The sequence below is a fragment of the Diabrotica virgifera genome, chromosome 1 (assembly GCF_917563875.1).
Source record: "Diabrotica virgifera virgifera chromosome 1, PGI_DIABVI_V3a".
In the NCBI taxonomy this organism is placed as follows: Eukaryota; Metazoa; Arthropoda; class Insecta; order Coleoptera; family Chrysomelidae; genus Diabrotica; species Diabrotica virgifera.
The window spans coordinates 207,274,887-207,301,277 of record NC_065443.1 but is presented as its reverse complement, the minus strand read 5'-3'; the positions used below and the strand labels follow the sequence as shown (position 1 = coordinate 207,301,277).

General features: G+C 34.1%; 1 protein-coding gene across 2 annotated transcripts in view; it reads right to left on the bottom strand.

The window, feature by feature from the left end:
• The window catches only part of LOC126881980 (uncharacterized), a 68,287-nt gene that overhangs the window by 40,013 nt on the left and 1,883 nt on the right, over positions 1-26,391 (bottom strand). The window lies entirely within an intron of this gene.

Here is a 26,391-nt window from a genome sequence, read left to right as displayed (position 1 = left end):
ATAAATGAGGTGTCAGATGAAAGCTTATGATCCAAGGATGGTACTTAAAGTGAGATATTTGACCTAGGCGGTCTGTCCGTCGGTCCGTACGACCGGGAATATAACTCCTCCGTCATTATACCAGGTAGAATGACAAATAAGGTGTCAAATGAAAGCTTATAATTCAAGGATGGTACTAAAGGTGACATATTTTACTTAGCCGGTCTGTGCGTCGGCCCCTCCGACCGCGAATATAACTCCTCCATTATTATATCAGCTTGAATGATAAATGAGGTGTCAAATAAAAGACTATAATCCAAGGATGGTACTAAAGGTGAGATATTTGACCTAGGCTGTCTTTCCGTCGGTCTGTGCGACCGCGAATATAACTCCTCGATCATTATACCAGGTAGAATGACAAATGAGGTGTCAAATGAAAGCTTATAATTCAAGGATGGTACTAAAGGTGACATATTTGACTTAGGCGGTCTGTGCCTCGGCCCCTCCGACCGCGAATATAACTCCTCCATTATTATACCAGCTTGAATGATAAATGAGGTGTCAAATAAAAGATTATAATCCAAGGATGGTACTAAAGGTGAGATATTTGACCTACGCTGTCTTTCCGTCGGTCCGTACGACCGCGAATATAACTTCTCCGTCATTATACCAGGTAGAATGACAAATGAGGTGTCAAATGAAGGCTGATAATCCAAGGATGGTAGTAAAGGTGAGATATTTGACCTTGGCGGTCTGTCCGTCGGTCTGTCCGACCGCGAATATAACTCCTCGATCATTATACCAGGTAGAATTACAAATGAGGTGTCAAATGAAAGCTTATAATCCAAGGATGGTACTAAAGGTGACATATTTGACTTAGGCGGTCTGTGCGTCGGCCCCTCCGACCGCGAATATAACTCCTCCATTATTATACCAGCTTGAATGATAAATGAGGTGTCAAATAAAAGATTATAATCCAACGATGGTACTAAAGGTGAGATATTTGACCCAGGCTGTCCTTCCGTCGGTCCGTACGACCGGGAATATAACCCCTCCGTCATTATACCAGGTAGAATGACAAATAAGGTGTCAAATGAAAGCTGATAATCCAAGGATGGTACTAAAGGTGAGATATTTTACCTTGGCGGTCTGTCCGTCGGTCTGTCCGACCGCGAATATAACTCCTCGATCATTATACCAGGAAAATGACAAATGAGGTGTCAAATAAAAGCTTATAATCCAAGGATGGTACTAAAGGTGAGATATTTGACCTAGGCAATCTTTCTGTCGGTTCGTACGACCGCCAATATAACTCCTCCGCCATTATACCGGGTAGAATTACAAATGAGGTGACAAATGTCAAAGTTTAGTAAAAATGACTCAAAATTAGTAAATCCGTATATCAATCCACGCAAAGTTACACGTAAAATTCAAATATCGTCTTCCAGTTCTACTTTCGATTACTTTGGGTGAAAACCTAGGACTTACGAAGTCCAATTACTTGTTTTGTTTAAAAATAAGGCATATCATAGACATGCCTTAGGCATCATAGAAGACAATGACACAGAAAAATCAAAACACAGCAGCATGTCAAAAAGGCCTTAGTTATGTATCTTCAGTCCTGTTAGTCCAATCGTGATGTATAGCACCTCAAATGATAGGATTTGACAAACAGAATACAATGACATAGAAAAATCAAATACAACAGCATGTCAAAAGGGCCTTAGTAGCGTATCTTCTGTCCTATTAGTCCAATCGTGACGTACAGCATCTTAAATAATAGGACTTCATAAATAGAATCAAATTTGACACAAACAAATCAAATACAGCAACAAGTCAAAAGGGCCTTTGTTATGTATCTTCGGTCCTATTGGTCCAATCGTGACATACAGCAACTCAAATGATAGGGTTAAACGAACAGAATACAATGGCACAGAATAATCAATTACAGCAACATGCTAAAAGGGCCTTATTTACGTATCTTCGCTCCTATTGGTCCAATCGTGGAGTACAGCACCTCAAATAACTGGATTTGTCAAATAGAATACAATGACATAGAAAAATCAAATACAGCAGCATGTCAAAAGGGCCTTAGTCTTGTATCTACGGTCCTATTGGTCCAATCGTGATGTACAGCACCTCAAATAATAGTATTTGACAAATAATATAAAATGGCACAGAAAAATCAAATACAGCAACATGTTAAAAGGGCCTTAGTCATGCAGCTTCGCTACAATTGATCCAATCGTGACGTACAGCGCCTCAAACGATGGGATTTAACGGGCAGAATGCGACTGTAGACAAATCAAAATGGCGGCATGTAATAGCACCTTAAAATTGTAGAAATAAAATGGATTAACGCACAGAGGTGCATGACATATTATGTGACAGTATTTAACAAATTGAATACGATTACATATGTCCAGTTTTTGACAAGTGACTTCTCTACATGATAAACGCGAAAAGGCTCCGTTCGGTCACTGTTCGACATAGGCCTCCCGTTCACTGCATATATCCACTGCTTCCTGAAGCCGTGACATAAGAGGATAGAATTTAACGAATTAAACGACAAAGAAGACTAAACAAGGCAGCGTGCGGGAAAAACAAGACCATCCTTTGTATACTCCACAGGAAAGCATTATATATTCAACGTTAGAATTATGTTATAGTATAAGGGTATATATTTTTAAATGATAAAAATATATTTTTTTATTTAGTACATTCCGTACGTTTTTTAAACATGATCAGGAGAATTTGTTGCCTGAAGTCTATAAAAGAGTTTCCTAACAATCCTTGTGTTATGGATAATTTTTGAGAATGTGTTTAAAAGGTAGCTTACATGCTTATTGTTCAATGGTCTTATCACTTTTAAGCGCTTGTCTTTTTGTAGGGCTATTAATTGTGATTTCAACCATTCTTGCGGGACAATGCCTTTTCAGTAAATGAAGTGAATATTGTTATACATTTAATTTTTTTCCTCAATTAATTGGATGCCCCCTACTGGTGTTTGGTCTAAGCTTACAGCTTTTCCCCATTGAAGCTATTTTATAACTAATTATAGTTAGGGGTACGGAATTTTCGCAAACAAAAACATGAATTTCGCATTTACTTTTTTTATAATTACAAAATTTCGCATTTATTTTTAACTACGAGTAAAACAACAGAAAACATTAATTAAAAGCTAACATCGTTGTAATTTCGACATTCGACTCTTTAAGAGCTGTTCTTCGATCTGTCACTACAATATTATATGTGCTGAAGAATCGTTCTGCGTCTACGCTGTTCGTTGGACTCCAAATGCTCTGTAATGCTGCTTTAGCAAATGACGGAAAACTGCACTGTGTAGCAATTGTGTCTTGTGTCACACAGATATAGGTCATCTGTTGCAAATTCTTTGACTCGATCACTCAAAATTGTTTTAGGGCGTCCCATTTTAGGGGATACTTTAAGTAACTTTATGTTACTATGAAAACTTTTTTGATAGACCATGTTCTTAATAAAAATTGACGGAATGAGCACTGATTGTCATGTTTGACTAATTTATATGTTTAGAAAATAAGAATTAGCCGACTTTTATTCCTACTTAGATTTTTAACAATACAAAAGACCGAAATGCAGATAACAACAGTCGGATTATTTATATTTCTCAAAGAATCAACATTGAAAAATATCAATTCCTTATCTTATCTTTATCTATTTAATGATGAACAATGAAAGTTCCTTCTGTTTCAACACGTGTTAGAAAAATAAACAACCTTTCAAAAATTATGTACAATAGAAAACTTTCCGTAAAATCTTTCCATGCCTTATTTACTACGTAACTACCTACTTATTTACGGGCGAGTTGGGCACCTGCAGGTATTTCGCGGAAATAAACAAAAACTCCATATTTCACATTTATCGCATTTATGTTCAAAATTTCGCCGAAATTCGCATCTATTTCGTAAAAACGAAAATTCCGTACCCCTAATTATAATAAAACAGTTGGTCCAGAATCATTATCTCGTTGACTGTTTCTTGTTTATCGTTGATAATTCTGCCGTTTGAACCTTCTGATAATCCATATATTTTCTCTATCTGCTCTTAAAGTGTGTTTATTATATTATTTTCTTTCTCATTTAATTTACACCGATCCAGACTAGTATAGCTCCATATAACAGTTCTAGTTCTGCAGTAACGAATCAATACTTTTATTTAGCACATTAATTTTTGTTTTGTCTTCGGGTCTATTAAATCATTTTCTTGCACTGTTTCTCGCAATTTTTAATTATCCATTTATTACTCTACTTGTCTTATTTTTTGAATATACGACTTGAATAAAGACTTTAATGTTTTTCCAGTCGTTACTGTTTAGTAGACCGGAATATTGAGATATTAATTCTTTACATTACATATTTGTCTTTCGGTGATTTTCTATTATTAATATGAAGCTGGAAGTGTTAGGTTACACTGGTTTTTGATATTTGGTCCAGAGTTCCCTCTCAATTCTTTTGTCGGATTTCTCTTTAATATTATCGCAGCTGCATGCACTGGTACTAGGTTCTGAGTGCTCAGGTGACCTTTGAAGGACTCCCAATTACTCTATTTCGTCCACTTCTTCTGAGGTGGGTTCAGAAGTGGATATCAACTTCTATTCCATTATTCCATATCTATTTATATGCCATCTAATGATTTTACTTTAAATTTAGCTGCTTGATCTTCTTCATGAGTAATAAATTTTTTGTTATTTTTTCTACTTAGCATAAAGCATTAGAAAGTCTGTAAGCTTTTTTTATGAACTGCTGAAGTGCGTCCTATAAAAGTAGACATATTTTCAAGAAAAACATGTTTTCATGAAAATTCTTTAATTTTATTCAATATGTTCAATACAGCGATTTTAACGGTTTTACAAATTTTTTATGTCGATGCCGTGCGCATAATACGATTCTGAAAGCTCTGAAAAATATTTATTTTTTTCTTCAATTATCTCAGCTGATTTTTTTATTTACGAGTCATTTCTTCAGATTTGGGAACACTTAATAATCGGAGGGGGCCAAGTCAGGAGACTAAGCCGCATGAGAAAGTAATTCGAACCCCAACTCGAATTTTTGCTACTGTGACAACGCTCTTGTGAGTCGATGTATTGCCTTAGGTCTTGAGAACACTTTAAAGAACACTTTTTTCTTCTGCTTATGGAGTCGTTTTTCATTCATCACATACCGGAACTCACCACATAAATTTTGAAGCCCCTGACATCAAAACTGTATTAAATTATATGTGATCTAAGTAAGTTATAGAAAAAGTCAGAATAGATAGAGTAGAACACTTATAAAAAAATTGTAACAAGCAATTGGACATCGTAAGTTCTAATTTTTCACCCAAAGTGACCGGAAGTTGAACCGGCAGTCGATATTTGAACTCTTCGTGTAACTTTTTGTCAGTTGATATGACGGATGAATTTTGTTCACCGACAGACATGGACGAACAGACAGGCATGAAACCGGAAATATGTATTTGTTCTGGTCATTCTTAGTCGCGTTGAATAATAGTATGTACTATTTCGACGAATTTAAAACAGTACTTTCGGTTGCAACTCTGGAACCGCCAGTCCGAGGTCAAACTTCTCACATGTAATATCATATTTTGATTATAGGCTTTCATTTGACACCTTATTTGTCATTCTTTCTGTCCTACTAACAGAGGAGTTGTGTTTATTGACGGACAGACATGGATAATTCTAGGTTTTCACATTTAATAATAAAAACAATAATTATATAATTCAGTTAACCTGACTATGTTATTGTAATAATGACTTCTTATCTAAAAGTGACAACGGCAATCATTCCATTCACTCACGGTAAAATATCGCAAAACCTCCAGATTTTAAAGAACCGCTTGGATTGACATGAAATTTGGCACACACGTAGCTAAAATGCCAAAGAAAAAAATGAGATTATGCCGATATGTTCTCTTGTCCTGGATGTGACTTTCGCCCCTTCTTGGGGGTGAAAAAACATACGTTCAAAATAAGTCCGGGAGTGGATAAACTGACTAATTTTAATTCTAAGCAAATTTTGTTCTATAAAAGTTTTAAACGGCTGAAAATATTATAAGAATTTTTTGCTCTACATTGTGATTTCTATCTATACCTTTAAGGAACGCACTATTTTCGGGGACACCCTGTATATGATCTGTAAGTTGCATTGGTTAAAAATGCTTATTTTTGAAAGGGGTTTTGTTGAAAGGGCTCGAACGAATCACTAGTCACGAGTATGTATATGCAAATTTTAAACAGCCATATCTTAACCAAGTTTTGTCTTCCAGAAAATCAAAAAATCCCAAATATTTAAAAAAGCAAAACCTACATTTTTTACTCTTTAAGATATTTGGTATCACTAATAATTTTAAAGTTATTTTGAAAAAAGTCTTTTTTTCCAAAATTAAAGATTTAAAATTTACTTTAAAACCAAATTTTTTCACAAATAAGCACTTTGAACTGATGAAACTTACAAACACAAACAATACATAAAGTTACTTGTGAAGTGGTAACGATTAATTCCATTTGGGCTGTTAATTAGAGGGAGATTTTTACGATATTTTTAACCAAAAAATAAGGAACAACTGTATTTTGAGCGTAACTTGCTTACTCTTGCTGCTAGAAACTTTTTAAAAAAATAAAAATAAACGTTTTCTTAAACACTTTAAAAAAGTTGTAATAAGTTTTCCCAGAAAAGTGTTTCATTTTTTTTATTTCACGTTAAAATATTCGATTTGGAATTTGACATATAAGAGCTTATTTTTCACTATAGTCTGTTTTTAAACCAAGAGGAGTAATTCAAATTTCCCGCGCCATAAACCTTGTTTGTAATTGGTACAACCTCAGGCAATTTTACTCATATCAAATTTTGACAATAATGACATTTATAAAATTTTAACACTATTGGCATTTCATAGGTTAGTTTATTTATTTTATTAGCGATTTTTGCATTTTCTGCGTTATTCCTTTTATTTTTAGATTTTTAGTCAATATTACCGTCAAAGGCCGATATGATTAACCAAAAAAGAAGATGTATCTGAAGATATTTCTAGTGACTTTCTTGGGTGTGAATCTGTCTTTTTACCCTAATAGCACAAGGACGTCCAATGGACGTCCATAGGACGTCCTTTACGGACTTTAAGGACGTCCGTTTACGTCCGAGGAACGTCCTTTATACGTCCTATTTTGGTCAAAATGTCGCGCTACCGAACGTCCATTGGACGTCCATCTAAGGTCCGAGGGGACGTAAATTGGACTTTAATCGGACGTAAATTGGACCTTAATCGGACGTCCTAGGGGACGTAAATTGGACCTTAACAGGACGTCCTAGTTTGGTCCAAAGCCACATTGCCAAATGTCCAATGGACGTCCACCTAACGTCCGAGGGGACCTAAATTGGACCTTAATCGGACGTAAATTGGACGTTAATCGAACGTAAATTGGACCTTAATCGGACGTAAATTGTACCTTAATCGGACGTCCTAGGGGACGTAAATTGGACCTTAACAGGACGTCCTAGTTTGGTCCAAATGCCTCGTTGCCAAACGTCCAATGGACGTCCATCTAACGTCCAATGGACGTCCACCTAAAGTCCGAGGGGACGTTCGGTGGACGTCAATTGGACCTTCATAGGACGTCCCAGTTTGGTCCAATGTCGTGCTGCCGAACGTCCATCTAACGTCCTGAGAGGACGTTCGGTGGACGTCTAGCGACGATATTTAGACCTGTGGAGAATGTATTGTGGGAAATAAAAAATACATTTTTTAAGGAACTTATATTACATCTTATATTAAATTACAATTATTGGATATTACATTATTTACATTAAATTACAATTACACTTCTCCAAGAAATTAACGCACCACCTTAAAATGATGCATTTTGATGTCTCGAATTTCCTAAACCTGTTGTCCAATCTCAGTGATTTTTTTTATAATATTATAGCCTAGGCCAGCGGTTCTCAACCTTTTTTACTCAACGACGCACTAACGTACTCCTTACAGATTTGCGACACCCTTATATGTACAAATTTTTGCTAGTGGTAGGTAAGAACAGATGAATATATTAAAAAGATATACAGTGCGTAAATCGTTCAGCTGGACATAGGGAACATACATTGTATATATTTAGATACATAAATACATACATTGTATTATATTAAGATAATTGTGGCAACTTCGCTCTCTCAATGACAATATAGTATATAGTTGTTAGCATTAGGGCATTAACCTCAAAATTGACAATTAATTTTGGGTGACACAAATAAACGTCAAAACATGACATTGTAGTAGAACTATTTTTGACCTAATGGAAAAACTGAGTCTGTTTAATTTGGAAATTAATTTTTAAAAAAGATATTTTAAAAAATTAAAGTAAAATTATTAATTCATCAGTCAAAATCTTTGTTTTTGATTTATTTATAGACTACCTTGCATTCAAAATCACTCATTCTATTCGTTCTAACAGCTCTATTGCACCAGAAACTCGTACTCGAAAAGAAGTTTCACCTAACACAGGTTGGCGCAGTTGCCACAATGATCTCAATGTATAATCCCTATGTTCAGCAGAACGATTAACGTACTGTATATTAAAAACAGTTACAGTCGGAAAAATGAAAGAATAGGGCTTTTCATCGATTGTCATTTGTTTCGAGCTTCTGTCATGTGTCACATAATATTAATATATCTACGTCATACTTCTTTGATTTGTAACATTGTATATACCAATAACGTATGACGTAGATATATTAATATTATGTGACACATGACAGAAGCTCGAAACAAATGACTGTGAATGAAAAGCCCTATACCCATGAACGATCACATCAATCACTTATTTTGTATTTGCTATCTTTTTCTATAACAAACGTTTGTTATTTATAGAAAAAGACAGCAAATACAAAATAAGTGATTGATGTGATCGTTCATGGGTATTCTTTCATTTTTCCGACTGTAGACAGGAAACAATTACGGATTGGCACTTTATTGATTGGTATAACGTGGTATATACCTAATAGTTAAAAAAATGGTTGAATGCATGATTGGTATATTATAACAAGTAAAAAAATATAAATAAAAATATCGTATTCGTAAATCTCGCGACACACCTGATAGGTTCTTCCGGCACACCAGTGTGTCGCGACACGGTGGTTGAGAACTGCTGGCCTAGGCTACAGGTTACCTCCTTAAGCCTGTCATGAACGGGGAGCTATACTGTAATATATTATGTATATTATATCATATCACTCCCTATAGAAATGAGTGAGCCTGGAGACACGGAACTAATGGTTCCGTGTGTGCAGGCTCACTCATTACTATAGAGAGCGATGTGATATAACATATATTACAGTATATAGCTCCCCGTGCATGACAAGCTTAAGGATGTAACCTATAGCCTAGGCTATAATATTATAAAAAAAATCACTTAGATGGGACAACTGGTTTAGGAAATTCGAGACATCAAAAATGCTCAATTTTTAAGGTGGTGCGTAATGGGCTCTATATTATACATATACATATTATTTCAAATCGACACCTTGCTCATTTGGAGATAATGGATAATTTCTTAAAAAGAAGATATTTTATCTATGTATACTTATTATACAGAGAGCACGTAAAGGTTGGAATAAATTCATTTTTTTTTGAGAATGGAGGATTTTGGAGAAAAATCCCGAAACAGGTCAATTTTTGTTTTTAAATTACGACTTTTTGGCATATATATCATACTAGTGACGTCACCCATCTGGGCGTTATGACGTCATCGATGATTTTTTTAAATGAGAATAGGAGTCGTGTGATAGCTTATTTGAACGGTAATTCAATTCTCTATTCAGTAATATAAACATTAACATAATTATTTATACAGGGTGTCCAAAAATTTTTTTTTGATTAAATTAATTGACATGGAATGAAGAATGTATGTAATTTATTTAATTCAAAATACATTTTACTGCTCTCAGAAAACAAAAAAATGTTTATTTGAAAAATATTCATGGCTTTTCGCTTAAATTAAATATTCAAACTGTCACGAGGCTGGTGGGTGGCTGCTTTAATATTGAATTTAAGCAAAAAACAATATTTATTTGCCAAATAAACATTTTTTGTTGTCTTCTGATAGCAGTAAAATGTATTTTGAATTAAATAAATTACGCACATTCTTCTTTTTATGTCAATTAAATTAATTCAAAAAAATTTTTTTTGGACACCCTGTATAGATAATTATGTTAATGTTTATATTACTGAATAGAGAATTGAATTGCCTTTCAAATGAGCTATTATACGATCCCTATTTTCATTTAAAAAATTCATCGATGACGTCATCACGCCCAGATGGGTGACGTCACTAGTATAATATATATGCCAAAAAGTCGTAATTTAAAAATAAAAATTGACATTTTTCAGGATTTTTTTCCAAAATCGTCCATTCTCGAGAAAATGAATTTATTCCAACCTTTACGTGCTCACTGTATAGTGTAATATTATATTATAATAATCATTCAACTTTTGTCTAATTTTTTTTCATCCGCCTTCGCTTTCTGTCTTTAGATAATTCAATATTATAAATAGATTATAAAATACTGAGATAAATACTTTTTGCTTACTAGGTACAATAACCAACCCAATCTGTTTGACAAAAGAACTTTATGGGTAGAGGTAATAAGTTAAGGCGAACAAAAGGCGACCGCGGTAGCGAAACTTTCCTTTAACAATTGTAATTCAAAATTCAAGGAAGTCTATACTTTATAGAAAATCAAAAAGATTGGCTAGAATACAAATATGTACTTATACAGAGTGTTTGGTAAAGAATAGGCCATAGATTAACCTTAGATTTCGGAGGGTAAAATAGGTCGATTTAAGTTAACTTACGTTAGTACTAAAGTTGATAATAACCGAAATACAAGGTGTCAAATTTAAACTTTTATTTTATTTATTCTTGAATATTTCCTAACAAACATGGGATAATATCACGAAATTTGGTAAGCGGGGTTTTTTTGGGACAAGAAATCTAAATTCAACACTAAAATTGATGTATTGCCCAGGAAATAATCAAGAATAAAATAAAAGTTTAAATTTGACACCCTGTATTTCGGTTATCATCTTTCGTACTAAAGTAAGTTAGCTTAAATCGACCTATTTTAAGCTCAGTAATCCAAGGTTAAGCTATGGCCTATTTTTTACCAAACACCCATAAGATTGAAAAATGTATGAAAAATATACCAGAAAGAATAAGAAATATATATCAAAGAGCATGAAAAAATATGCAAATGTAATAAAAAACGTAAATAATACCAATGTTTGGATACCAGTTGTCCTGGCTGGTGGTTTTTTCCATCATTCTCGGTGAGTTTGTCCTCTAGGCCATCAGGGATCGATAGGCTATGTCCAGACGGTGGTAGCAGCAGAGTCTGAATGCTTCCTCTTTGGCGTTCACTTACCAAGAAGTGACTGGCTGCAACGTGGAGCTTCAGTAGCTGTCTGGGGTTGATGTCTCCGAAAACTCCTCATCTGATCGAGGAATCAGGAACATAGACTGTTTCGGCACTTCAGAAAAACTCCAGGAGCAGGAATCCTCAGGGTGGTAGATTAAAATGTTGTGCGCCTATGTCAAAGGGGCACATAATAATCCATTGGATGGGCTTATGCATTGATGCTCTAAATGGCCCGATGAGGCGGTCGGACTCTGTGTCATGTTGTGAAACAGCGTCTTCATAGTTTTACGTAATATATAGTATATGTATAAGTATATTATACTTTAATTCATATATAATATAATTTCTTACATTATGAAAATCAGTGGTTAATGAATAAAACTCTACGCGGGAGCCCTAACGACGACAACGACTGAGAGATCAACTCTCCAACTTCGAACTGATATCGGTGGGTGAATCGAAAATCTATCGCCTATCGTTATAGTTTTGTGAACAGAGGAACCAAGTAATGGGGGTGATTTTCAGACGTCCACAAAAAGTCCGTATTTCGTCCAGTACGGACGTCCAAAGGACGTTCGTATTTATTCCACCATCGGACGTCCACCATCGGAAGTCCGAAGGACGTATATATTCCAAGTCCACCGTATTCATATTTATTCCACCCGAAGTACGTCCAACGTCGGACGTCCAAAGGACATCCATTTATAGTCCATAGACATTAGGACTAAGACTGGACCTATTTTGGGCACGGCCACGTATATTCAACTTCAAAAAGATGCTCTTAAGATTCATTTTTAGTACAGATACATTGATAAAAATTATATTTCTGCTTACTAGAATTAATTAGCAAACTTATGTCATCTTGGTAACTAGAATAATAAAACATTGTAACAAATAATTTACAAATAAGATTTTCACATTTTACAAAAAAAAAAAACAAAAACATGTTTAGAATATTAAACTGTGCAATTTTGAATTAAATATAATTATCTTTTCGATGTAAACTATTTTATTAACATAATTAAGTTAATATTTTATTGAATTATTTTGCTATTTTATCCCGTAATTCGTATAATATGTCGAATATGGACGATCAGCAAACGTCCGTATTTCGTCCAGTACGGACGTCCAAAGGACGTTCATATTTATTCCACCCGAAGAACGTCCAACATCGGACGTCCGAAGGACGTACATATTTAGTCCACCGAAGGACGTCCAACGTCGGACGTCCGAAGGACGTACATATTTAGTCCACCGAAGGACGTCCAACGCCGGACGTCCAAAGAACGTCCATTTATAGTCCATGGACGTTAGGACCAAAAATGGACCTATTTTGGACGTCCAGAGGACGTCGTGTGCTATTAGGGTTAGTTTACCTACTCCTCTTGGTTTTAAAACAAAGCTTAGCAATAACTCTGCTTCTACTGGGTCTACAGACCTAAGACATATACCATTTTTTCACTTTTCTATAAGCTATATTTGCTATTTGCTATTTTTTTTTCAATAAAGTAGGTACCTACTTTTTGAGTTATTTGCGAAAAACCGTCTAAAAACGTGTTTTTTTTTTTGTTGAAAAATGAACATATTCACTCGCAAATATCTATAAAAGTATTGACTTAGTGAAAAACTCTATAAAACTCTATAAACTCTTTTGTTGAAAAATGAACATATTCACTCGCAAATATCTCTAAAAGTATTGACTTAGTGAAAAACTCTATAAAATAGAAGTTGCTTAGAATTAGTCAGTTTATCCAATTCCGGACTTATTTGAACGTATTTGTTTTCATCCCCGATAACGGACGAAACTCACCTCCAGATCAAAAGCATATATCGGCACAATATCACTTTTTTTCTTTAACATATTAGCTATGCGTGTCCCAAATTTTATGTCAAACCAAGCGTTTCTTCAAAATTCTGAACAAAAACCGTAAGTAAATTAAATGAAAATGTAAAAGGTACATTCCATGTCAAATCACTCAGGCAAAAAAATTTGGATCTCCGATTTGTCTGAAAATTGGTATATAGCTTCTGCGGGACGTAAAAAGAAGATATTTAAGGTCAAAAAATCTTTTTCTTCTTTTTTTCTCAAAATGTTATTTTATGCGATTTTACAGTGATTTGGTGTTTATTTAAACAAATTTGCATTTTCTGTCGTAAAGTATCAATGAAAAACATAATATTTTAATAGAAATGACTCAAAAATGTCATTATATGGCATTATAACAAGTTATTTTGAATCAAAACAAGATTTTGATCAAATTTTATAGTGTAAAAAACGCTAAAATACCGTTTTTTACATTTTCCTCCATTCCCAAAATACATCATCATCGATTTGGCTAAAAATTTGCCCGCAGATAGCTAAAAGATAGGACTTTAAGTGGTTAAAAGGATTTGAATTATATTACAATACCAAAAAAGTTACATGCAGTAATATCATACTCAAAAGTATATATTAGTCCAGTCGGGATAGCATTTGACCTTGAATGCCAAGCTGCACAAAAATTTATTTTTCTGATCTTTAGGGGAGTCAATAGTAGCCTAAATTTAAAATCGCGAATGAATTCCTCCGTTACGTTAGCGGCCATCTTGATTTTAAAGGAGAACCTGTTTTGCTCAATATCTCCGCCATTTTTAACTTTTCGACAAAAATGGAAGGAACTGAAATTGTTCCAAATAAATCGTATTTACAATTATTACAATTTCTTTTTAAAAAATTTTGTCGTGAGGTCGATATTTTCGAGTTAATTTTACTTACAGTAGACGCCTATATTTTTGACTATAATATTGCATGTAACTTTTTGGGTATTGTAATATAATTCAAATCCTTATGACCACTTAAAGTCCTATGTTTTGTCTATCCGTGGGCAAATTTTCAGCCAAATCGATTATGATGCATTTTGGGAATGGAGAAAAATGTAAAAAACGGTATTTTAACGTTTTCTACACTATAAAATTTGATCAAAAGCTTGTTTTGAATCAAAGTAACTTGTTATAATGCCATATAATGACATTTTTGAGTCCCTTCTATTAAAATATTATGTTTTCCATTGATAGTTTACGAGAGAAAATGGAAATTTGTATAAATAAACACCAAATCACTGTAAAATCGAATAAAATAACATTTTGAGAAAAAAAGAAGAAGAAGATTTTTTGACCTTAAATATCTTATTTTTACGTCCCGCAGAAGCTATATACTAATTTTCAGACAAATCGGAGGTCCAAATTTTTTTTTGCTCCAAAATTGAGTGATTTGAAATGGAATGACACAAAATTAATTTTTCAAACAAATATTTTAAGTCGTTATGAGAAAATTATAATTTAACAGATGAAATAAAATAAACACAATTCAACTCGTAAAATATTTGGACCCTTACCAGCCGAACAGGTAAAGAACCTACCTTTTATATAGTTCATAATATACCTTTTCTACCTGGCCTCAAACGCTCGATATTTTTAACTCGTGGCAACATCGATTGACGGCAAATACACCGCAAATACACATTTTTATGTGGTGGAAGTCAAAATGGCTGTGAAGTGTAAAAATTTTTGTATATAATTTAAATTTTTAAAATCAAAATTTTAGAAAACTGAGAACGATACAGGGCATTAAAAAATGCGCTCAACAAACATACACGAATTAAAATTCGAAAATGATAGTATTTCTTAGTGATGCCAAATGACTGCAACATGAAAAGATGACATAATGATAGCGGGATGTATATATATATATATATATATATATTTCTTTCATTTCATTGTATTTATTTATAACTATATAATAATTTTAGCTAATCCTGACGAAGCAAATAAATTTTGCGAAAGCTTGATTATAACACAGAGTTTCTCTTACCCTGCCCCTTAGAAATAAATGACTGCAACCTCAATAAAAAACTAAAGTCTATATATATATATATATATATATATATATATATATATATATATATATATATATATATATGCCAAAATATCAAAGTTTAAAAATAAAAATCGACTTGTTTCGGGATGTTTCTTTAAAGTCGCAGGTTTACGAAATAACGAATTTATTCCAAACATTTGCAACATACTGTATTTATATTAAATAACAATTATTGTTTTAATTAAATAAGAATTTACATACCTAAATCGTCCATTGGATTGTCACTAGTATTCTCGTTGGTATCACATTCAAACGGTCGCCAAAAAGCCATATTTAATAAGTATTTACAACAACTTATTCCTACTGTATAACTTAAAACACAAGCCTGCCTTTTGCAAAAAAAATTAAAAATATACGTGCGCTTACTGTCGCATTACGACGATACTGGATATATCGCTGAGAAACCCGAGATCGCATTTTTTGCCAGATAACGATAAAGTCTTAGCGTAAGCATTTCCGAAGAATTTGACTAATTACACTTCAGCAATGCCCAATAAGATAAGTTAGACAGCAATATGTCACAGCTGCGTCCATCTGGATAATACCTGTAGTGATCAATTACAAAAATGTTTATATTTATTTCTATGCTCGTCGTAGAATCAATGACTGGACCCCAAAAATTCGTCTGTTCCAGTTGACATCGTATTAACTTTTATTAAAATTTAAAATTAATAATTAAAAGTACACAATACAAATGACATTTAATGTACTTATTAATTTGAAAACTAAAAAATAAAATACAATTTTAATATAAAAACAAAATAATTATAAGTATATCACGACGGACGACGACACTGTTTATTTGTGTTTATATTGCATGCCGGCTTTGAAAAATGAGAAGGCATTTTTAAGAGATAACGATATGCTTTAAGCCTAAGTATATCCGAAAAATTTGACCAATTACATTTCAGTATTGTCCAATAAGATGCGTTAGAAAGTAATAAGCCACACCAATGTCCATGTGGACAATGTACGGGGAATGATCAATTACAAAAATGTTTATCTTACACATTACACATTATAAATCTCTATGCTCGCGTAGAATTATTGACCGGACCCCAAAAATTCGTCTGGTCCAATTCAGATCGTATGAACAGTAAATTCGATATCTTAAACGTTAGTAGATATGTTATGTTTTGTAATAAAGAATTAACCGACTATTCATGGCGCTTGATTCGTTATTACACTTACAAAGATGCGGATTTTTGTTTATGACAATGAATTATGCACCATTATTGGCGTTTAGTTCGATATTACAGATCCTAGTGTGAGATTTTTTTTAATAAAATAAAAAATGTCGCTTAATACAGGCATTTAAAAACAGATTTTTTTTAAATTTTTTTACAAAAAACATATTTTTATACATAGATTTGCACCCTAGCTGCAAGATGGCACTATTATCTCGATTTTGGACTTTTGGCGGTTAATCCGTTATTACATAACGCGGTCCAATTGATGTTATGTTATGTGATTTCCACATTGCATCTCTCATTTTAAAAATTAATTGCTCAGCCATTTGATAACCGATTTTAAAAATTTTTATACCGCTGGATAGGTAAATGACCATTTTTTCAAGCTATAAAAAAATATACTGGGTGTTTTAATAAAAAAAGTCAACAGCGTTTTAGTTCCAAATTCCGCCATTTTGTATTTAAAAGCGATATAAAAAATGGTTATTTACCTATAAACTTGAAAAACCGTTCATTTACCTATGCAGCGATATAAAATTTTTTAAAATCGATTATCAAATGACCGAGCAATTTATTTTTAAAATGAGAGATGGAATGTGGAAATCACATAACATAATATCAATTTGCTTATTTATGTTATTTAGGTATGTGATATCCATGTTGCACCTCTCATTTTAAAAATTAATTACTCAGTGATTTGACAACCGATTTTGAAAAACCTTATATCGCTGGATAGGTGAATGACCTTTCTTTCAATTTACAAAAAAATATACTGGGAGTTCCATTAAAAAAAAGTCAACAACGTTTTTTTTTTAAATCCGCCATTTTTTTTCGTATTTGAAAGCGATATAAAAAGATTCAATCAATTCAGACAAAACTTTTACTAAAATAAAACATTTCAGCGAAAACCGCATATTTCTATCTTGAGCCGTTTAGAAGTTATAGGCAGTTAAAATGGTGGAAACTATAAGTGGACACTCGGTATAAGAAAAACTATTAACCTAAGAGAAAAGTCCCTAAAGGCCTGTTCTGTTTGGAATGATTCAAAAAACCTAAAAAATCTTTGTTTGATGCAAAAAAAAATAATTTTAGGAAAAAACCCTAATCTTTCCTCTCGCCTAGCAAGGTCTTGTGCTGTTCAGAATCGCCTACCATTTTACACATTTCTTCTAAATGATTTACTCAAACACATACTCAAATTTATACTTTACAGGAGAAAGTTTATTTTTTCCCTAAACTATGCACTTTTCGATTCACCTGGTAGATACACGTGCAGGGCTGACGCCTGCCAGGTCATGGTTTTTAGTCTTGGTGTGCTATGAATTATCACTATACAAATTTCTAGCCTTACAGGACGACCGTTAGTCGGAGGGTTCAGTAGCTCTTAGAATAATAATTTTAGAGCTCTTGTGCAATTACTACTAATGATCTGAATAAATTTTTCGATTGAACGATTAAAAATAAGGACTACTGAAACAAGAAGGTACTTTAGATTTAAGCTTACTGCAAATATCATAAAAAAATAATACATTGACAACTTAAGGCTGAATTATCTTACACCGGGACGTGGATGGCACGGCGCACATAGAAAATGCACGTCCTCGGCACTTCCCGGTGTCACCCCGTTCCGTTGTAGAATAAACTAGCCAATGCTTTTCATATCAGACGATTTCTTGACGTGCCCCGTGCCGTCCACGTCCCAGTCGTAACATAAATCCGGCTTTACAGAACCTATAGAGAGATGTAGGCAGCGTATAAAGACAGAGAGACTCATGAGCCCTATGCTCTTCATTTTGATTATGGAACAAATCATCAAAACAAACGAAGGGGATACAGAATAGAAACAAAGAAGTAAAAATACTCTGTTATGCAGATGGCACCAGCTTGATATCCCAAGATGTAGAGAGTCCATAGATTTAGCATAAAATCAAAATAATTTAATATGATAATCTTATCTCAGAAAACTAACACAATAGTAGTTATGGTAGCCCAAGCGGGGATTTTTGCAGTTACTCGAGCGCGTCAGATTATCATATGGGGAGAAACATGGTACCCTGCAGATGTACCTCTACCATATATTGGCTGTTAACACAGGGAAGTTCGTTAAGGGGGGCCCGAAAAAAAATCTATCCTTAAAAATACTCGAAATTGTCAGATTAAGATAAGGTAAGTTAAGTACATGCAAAAGAGTGTATAGTTCAAAAATCTGACATCTTGAGTGGGGCGGACGAAAATAGGTGACATTAGGTGAGTCAAAAAGTTTCACAAAAAAAGCAAATATTTCGCGAAACCGACGTCAGATCGAAAACCCAAAAAATACGTCTTCAATATTTTTCAAAAATCTATCGAATGATACTAAACGTGACCCCTCACGAAGAGGGGTGGGGGTAAATTTAAAATTTTAATCAAAAATGAATATCCATTTTCAATTTGGTTGCAACACCAAACTACAGTCGCATCATTATTCCAGTTCAATTAGAGAGTGCAGCAAGCACCTCTACAGGTTTCGACACTTATTAGTCTCTCATCAGGAGGCACATATGCTGCTCTCTCTGACTCAACTAGGACAAACCCCGGCGTGCAGTCACGGATTGCAACGAAGAAAATGGCAGGGATGCCCTAGCGACAACTGCTAGCAAAAGACTAAGTTTTCAGTCTAATAGCACATAAAACAATATCAAAAAATGTTACTCTACATCCTACCAGATTGAAAACAATGGGAACCTTCTCTGGTAACGCCCCCGAGGCTTCTACAATTTGCAAGCCATAACGGATGTTGAAACTAAGGAAGATGAGGGAATTTTACAATTTATAAATCACGTCCCATCTGCTCAGCGCGGTAAAGTTACAACGAGAATGTTTCCCTTCGTACTCCAATCAGAGTAAACATGTAAATCAAAAATGAATATCCATTTTCAATTTCGTTGCAACACGAAACTACAGCCGCATCATTATTCCAGTTCAATCAGAGACTGCAGCAAGCACTCTCTGAATTATAAATTGTAAAATTCCGTCATCTTCCTTAGTCTCAGCATCCGTTATGGCTTGCAGATTGAAGAAGCCTCGGGGGTATTACCAGAGAAGGTTCCCATTGTTTTCAATCTGGTAGGATATAGAGTAACATTTTTTGATGTTGTTTTATGTGCTATTAGATTGAAAACTTAGTCTTTTTTTTTTAATTTTAAATACAAACCCCGCGATACTTCGCAAAATGAACATTAGATCGAAAAACTGCAAAATACACTTTCAAAATATTTTGAAAAATCTATCGAATGTGGGTTACTTTAAAATCTTAAATCAGATCCAAATCATTTTGAGCCAATCAGATTTTAAACAGAAATTGTAATTTAATTAAACAATTCATTTATTGTAATCATTATTACAGATTGTAAGTAAAGGTTATGTTTTATCTCTATTATTATTTTCTGACTTTATAAGGTAGTGGGGAGCTTCTTCTTCTTCTTTAGGCGCCGTGTCTATATTCAGACGTTGGCCGTCATCATGTTTACAATTTCCTGAAATCTCTCTCTATCGGCTGCTGCGCGAAATAATTCTTCTACTGTGCAGCCACACCATTGTCTAATATTACGCAGCCATGAAGGTTTCTTTCGACCAATCCATCTCTTCTCAAGGCAAAGCAGATGGTATTTAGGTCCTCTAATTATATGGCCGAAGTATTCTGTTTTTCTCCTCTTTATGATGCTTATCAACAGACGTTCCGAATTCATCTTTTGAAGAACATCTTCATTGGAAGTGTGCGAAACCCACGATATCTTTAGGATTCGTCGATAGCACCACAATTCGAATGCTTCTATTTTATTTAGCATTGTGGTTTTTAACGTCCATGTCTCACAACCATACAATAGGATAGATCACACATAACATTTCAGCACCTTCTTTCGAATATTCATCGACAGGTTTCTATTACATAAAACTGGTTTCCAGGTCATAAAATCCTTCCGTGATATTTCGATCCTAGTTATTATCTCTTCATCAGAGTCACAATTTACATTTAACCAGCTGCCAAGGTACTTGAAATGATTTACCCGTTCCAACTCCTCTCCACCAAGAGAAAGCTGACCCTGATCTATATTAATCTTTCCAACTGCCATCCACTTTGTTTTTGAAATGTTGATTTTAAGGCCTCTCGGATAGCTTGCTTCACTGACTAGATTTAGTAGTGTCTGAAGATCTTGTAAATTTTCAGCAAGAATGGCTGCATCGTCAGCGTATCTAATATTGTTGATTACATCTCCGCCTAGCCTTACTCCCTCTTGTCTGTCATCCAAAGCCTCCCTAAAGATTTCTTCAGAGTACAGATTAAAAAGGGTGGGTGATAAAACACAACCTTGTCGTACTCCACGTTTTCTCGGTAGTTTTTCAGTACGACTGTATCCAATTTGGATAGAGGCTACTTGATTGTAATATAAGTATTTCAGCAGTCTTAGTGGGGAGCACTATTCTGCAATCCCAGTAGAAGACAGGCTGTTGCACAAATCGGTATCCCTGCCGTATGCTAGCTACTGGTACTCCATCCTTCTTTGCCTGGGGGTGCCAGGTCCCCATACTCTTTACTGTCACTCCTTTTAAAAAATCCCACTATCACCTTCATCCTACCCTCTACCAATTCATACTGGCTAGCACGGTAGGGTTTGCGAGAAGCATACTTGAGATAAGAATACACTACCCTGAATCCCCAGCAGTGAGCTGATCCTTGATGTGAGAATAGTGAGCTGAGATTGATGTGCTGAGTGAGAATAATTCCTGGGTCATATCAGACTACAATGGACGACGACAAATGCATATTGCCATGTATAATGTAAACACACTCTTAAGATACATGAAGTGCGACGTTTTGAGTGTGTGTGAATTCCGACACGAAGAAGAGAAATTTATAACTCTGAAATCCAACTTGGAAATAAATAAAAAATAAGACGTGTTGAAATTATAATACATAACAGACACACTAACCATATCCAACAACTTGATGGGACTAACCAAAAAATAATATTCTGCACATTGAAACTAAACAATAAAACCACCGTTATAATAATTCAAACACATCCCTACTACAACCACGCACTCTTTGCTGTTTAAGTAATACGCCAGGAAGATAAGGCAAAAATATACCATGTTCGGGACACTGGAGTAGCCAGGTTGGAAAAGGGTTTTTTTGGGTACCTACTATACAGGGTGTTTGGTAAAGAATGGGCCATAGCTTAACCTTAGATTCCTGAGCTTAAAATAGGTCGATTTAACCCTTAACTACAGACATCCGGTATTTTTTACCGGCGGGCATTCCCAAAATGTGGATTTCGTGGTAACCTCACAACTTACAAGTTCATGTGTCTCTGTACCTCTCGGGCAGTTTGTATAACAATGCTAGTCAAAGCGTGTATTGTGTATTGTCAATATTTTCTTTTCTGGTTCACATCAAAAATCTTAACCGGTAAAAATTACCGGATGTCTGTGTTAAGGGAGTATTTTTATATGAGTACTATATTTGTAAATCTGAAATGTTTACATTATTTTTTTGTGTTTTTGGGGAAAAAGTAAAGAAATGGACTGTGGAAGACATCCTGGACCTTCAATGAAGGTTAAATTTGAAGATAAAATTTTTGAGGCCACTTTGCAAAAATGAAATTGCCATTTAATTTTATTACAATTTTACCCCTTGCAGCTTTTTTTTTCATGGATGTAAAAATTTTCGTGGATGCTATTTTATATTTCCTTTGTGATTCTATGTTACGTTTATTTGTTAAAGAAAAGTTTAAATTATTGTCCATGGCATTTATGGCCGTTTGTTTTAATAGACCAAAAATGTTACCAAAATTCTGGTTTAATAGATTATTCTTCAAAAATCTTGTATTATATTATTAAAATCACTCATTTTACCATTTTTCCCATATCTAGAGACTCCATAAAAACACATAATGCAAAATGTTTTTGTTTTTTATTATTAACTTTATATTTTGACTCTATTTTATAATGAACGGTAAAAAATACCGGGAGTCTGTAGTTACGTGATAATATTGGGATGTCTGTAGTTAAGGGCTAATCTTAATCGTTAAGCTAACTTACCTTAGTACAACAGTTGATAATAACCGAAATACAGGGTGCCAAAATTAAACTTTTATTTAATTTATTTTTGAATATTTCCTGACAGGCATGGGACAACAACACGAAATTTGGTAAGTAGTGCAGATATTGTACAATCTACTAAATTATGTTAAACAAACGTTTCTGGCTACTGCCAGAGGCGTACGACGGGGGAATGTGAATTCCCTTCCCAAATTCTACGCCATTGGCGAAATTGCTATTTTAGTGCAATTTTTTGATTCACCACTACTTTCTATGTAAAAATCATACTCTTTAGTCGTAACGATAAAGCCATTAGTTTTTGAGATATTTGAAGCTAAAAACGAAGGAGCATAATACATTAATGAAAATAAGTGTGCCTTTTCATTTTTAACTTTATTGTTACGGATGAAGAGTATGTTATTTACATAGAAAGTATTGGAGAATCAAAAAATTGTACTAAAATAGCAATTCCGCCAGTGGCGTAGAATTTGAGAAGGGCCAACAATTCACGTTCCCCCGTCGTACGCTTCTGGTAGTAGCCAGAAACGTTTGGGTTGACGATTGTGCCCAAAGGAATTAAATAATCCTGCAGTTTAGCATTATCAATACAACTAAATACAATTGCTTGGGTCTTACTCGGAAAAGAATGTGAAGCGGCTGATGCATAACTGTTTGTAAAGTTTGAACGTTGATTTACTGGACTGGTTAGATCGGAAGGTGTATTTACATTGTGTGAATTCATTTTAAGCTGTGGTGGCGAAATCCGACTCTGGTAAGTGACAAACCAACCGCATGGTAACTAACCTCACAAAGTTATTGTACGATGGTGTATATTTATTATTTGACGTTTTCTTTTCACAATAATAAAATAATAATTACGTATAGATAACTTACAGTAGTATCTAGTAGATAAACACTTTTGTTTTTAAAAACTATTTAATAATATTACTTGTTTTTACTAAAAACTAGGAGTACAAAATCAGTACAACTTAACCATACCTTGCCAGGGCCGGTCTCCAATATATTCTGTGATCCAAGTATTTTGTTGTTAAAGATATTCAAAATTGTAAGCGTTCCGTAGTAACAATAGGTATATTATTAAAAAATCACTTTAACACTTTTCCTCTTTTCTCGATTGAGTATTAGTTTTTGTTGTATGTACATATAAATTATTACAATCACTGAATACATAGTTAGAGAAAAAATAATCATATTTATTATATATATATATATATATATATATATATATATATAGTTTAGCTCTCCAGGCCTAGAAGGCCCATGGCTTGGTTTACTATTCCTTTCCAATCTCTCCTATTTGCTGCTTTATTTTTCCAATTTGTGATTTTCAGTTCTTCTATGTCTTTTTCAACATCTTTCTTCCATCTGGTTTTCGGTCTACCTTTCTTCTTCTTTCCTCCTATTCCTCCCGTTAGTATTTTTTTGGGAAGTCTCGTGTTTGGCATCCTTTGGATATGTCCCAACCATCTCAGTCTTTGTGATTTTACGATCCCTACTATGTTTGGTTCACCATACATCCTCTCCAATTCCACATTTGGTCTTCTTATCCACATTCCATTCCATATCTTTCCGCCAAATATTTTTCTTAGGACTTTTCTTTCCCATACTTTAAGCATGACTTGCTCGGATTTGTTCATCGTCCATGTTTCACTGGCATACAAGACTATAGGTCTTATCACTGTCTTGTATATTCTTATCTTAGCCCCTCTAGATATGTTCTTATTTCTCAATAAGTTGTTTAGAGCAAAGATACAACGATTACCAGCCATAATTCTCGCTTGGATTTCTTCTTTTATATTTGGTCTCCTAGTGAATGTCGCTCCTAGATATTGGAATCTCTCTACTTCCTCGAATTTATATATTTTTGCCTCTGTGTTTATTGTCAGGTATTGTCCTTGTGTGTATTCTCGTTTTGTCCATTCCATATATTTAGTCTTTTCTTCGTTTATGTATATCCCTTTCTTTCTTCCTATCGCCTCTAGTCTTTTTAGTATTTCTTGTAATTCTTGTTTGCTTCTGGCTATCATTACTATGTCATCAGCGAATGCCAAGCATTGGTGTTTTCGTTGGTATACAAGTCCTGTCCTGTTAATTTCGGCTTCTCTGATGACTATTTCAAGAAGGATACTAAACAACAGCGATGACAGTGGGTCTCCTTGTCGTACCCCTTCACCGACCCTAAACTTATCTGTTTCCTTTCCATTTATTTTAACCCTGTTCTCTGTTTCTCTGAGTGTAACTTTTACCATCTTTATTAATTTTTTACTAATTCCAATTTCACATAGTGCTTTGTATATTTCTTTTCGCTTAACTCTGTCAAAAGCTTGTTTAAAGTCAATGAATAGGGCCATTGTAGATTTTCCGTATTCGTAGCTTTCCGCTTGTATCTCACGCAGCAGGAAAATTTGATCCACCGTGCTGCGTCCTCTTCTGAATCCACATTGATATTCTCCTATGTCATTATCTATCTTTTGTGTTATCTTGTCTTTTATATGTACTGCAAGTATTTTATATGCAACGTTTAGTAGGGCTACTCCCCTGTAATTATGGCATAAACTTTTGTCGCCTTTTTTGTGAATTGGACACAGTGTGGCTTCAGTCCATTCTTTTGGTATGTGTTCTTGTTCCCAAATTTCTTTTATCAGCTTTTCCAAATGCTTAATTAGTACTGGTCCTCCATATTTAAACATTTCAGCTGTTATTTCATCCTTACCTGGGCTCTTGTTTTTCTTTAGTTTTTCTATTATTTCTTTTATTTCTTTTTCATTAGGCGGTCTTTCCTGCATTTCTTCTTGATCAATATTTTCATTCGGTCCTTCTTCTTCTTCTTCTGCATATTCTGTTGTGGGAATTTCATTTAGAAGCTCTTCGAAGTATTCTCTCCATCTGCTCAGTATTTCTTCGTCGCTTACTAAATTCCTTCCATTTTTGCTTTTGTAGTGTACAGGTTTTCTTTGGAACCCCTTTTTCTCATTTTTTACTCCTTGATATAAGTTCCTGACTTCTCCATTTTTATAGTTTTCTTCTATGCATTTCAATTTATCTTCGTTGTACTTTCTTTTCTTTACTCTTATGATTCTTTTAGTTCGTTTTCTTTGTTCGTTGTATTGTATCTCCATCTCTGGTGTTTTCACTTGCATCATTTTGAGTCTTAACTTATTTCTTTCATCCAGTTCTATTTTACATTCTTCATCAAACCATTCTTTGAATCCATCTTTTATATTTCTATTACTGACTTGCGCTGCTTTGGTCATACATACTTTTATTTGCGTCCATTTTTGTTCGATGTTTTCATTTTCTGCAATATTTTCCAGTTCTCTAGTGACTAGTCTTTCATATTTACTTTGTTCTTCTTCTGACAGTAGTCTAATAGGTTTAGTTACTTTGTACCTTTTTTTCTGTTGATTTCTAAGAACTGGTATAACCTGTTTAAGTTGTATTCCGACTATAAAGTGATCTGTGTCTGCATCCGGTCCTCTATATGTTCTTATGTTCTTTATACATTTTTCCATGTCTTTTTCGATGAGCACATGATCTATTTGATTTATGGTTTTTCCATCTGGTGATCTCCATGTTCCTTGATATATTCTTTTGTGTTGAAAGTACGTGCTCATAACGATCATGTTTTTTTCTTTTGCAAAATCTATTAAGAGGTGACCATTTTCATTCGTTGTTTCATGCAGACTATATTTTCCTATGGTGGGTGTGTATATTTCTTCTTTTCCTATTTTGGCATTAGCATCACCTAGTACTATTTTTA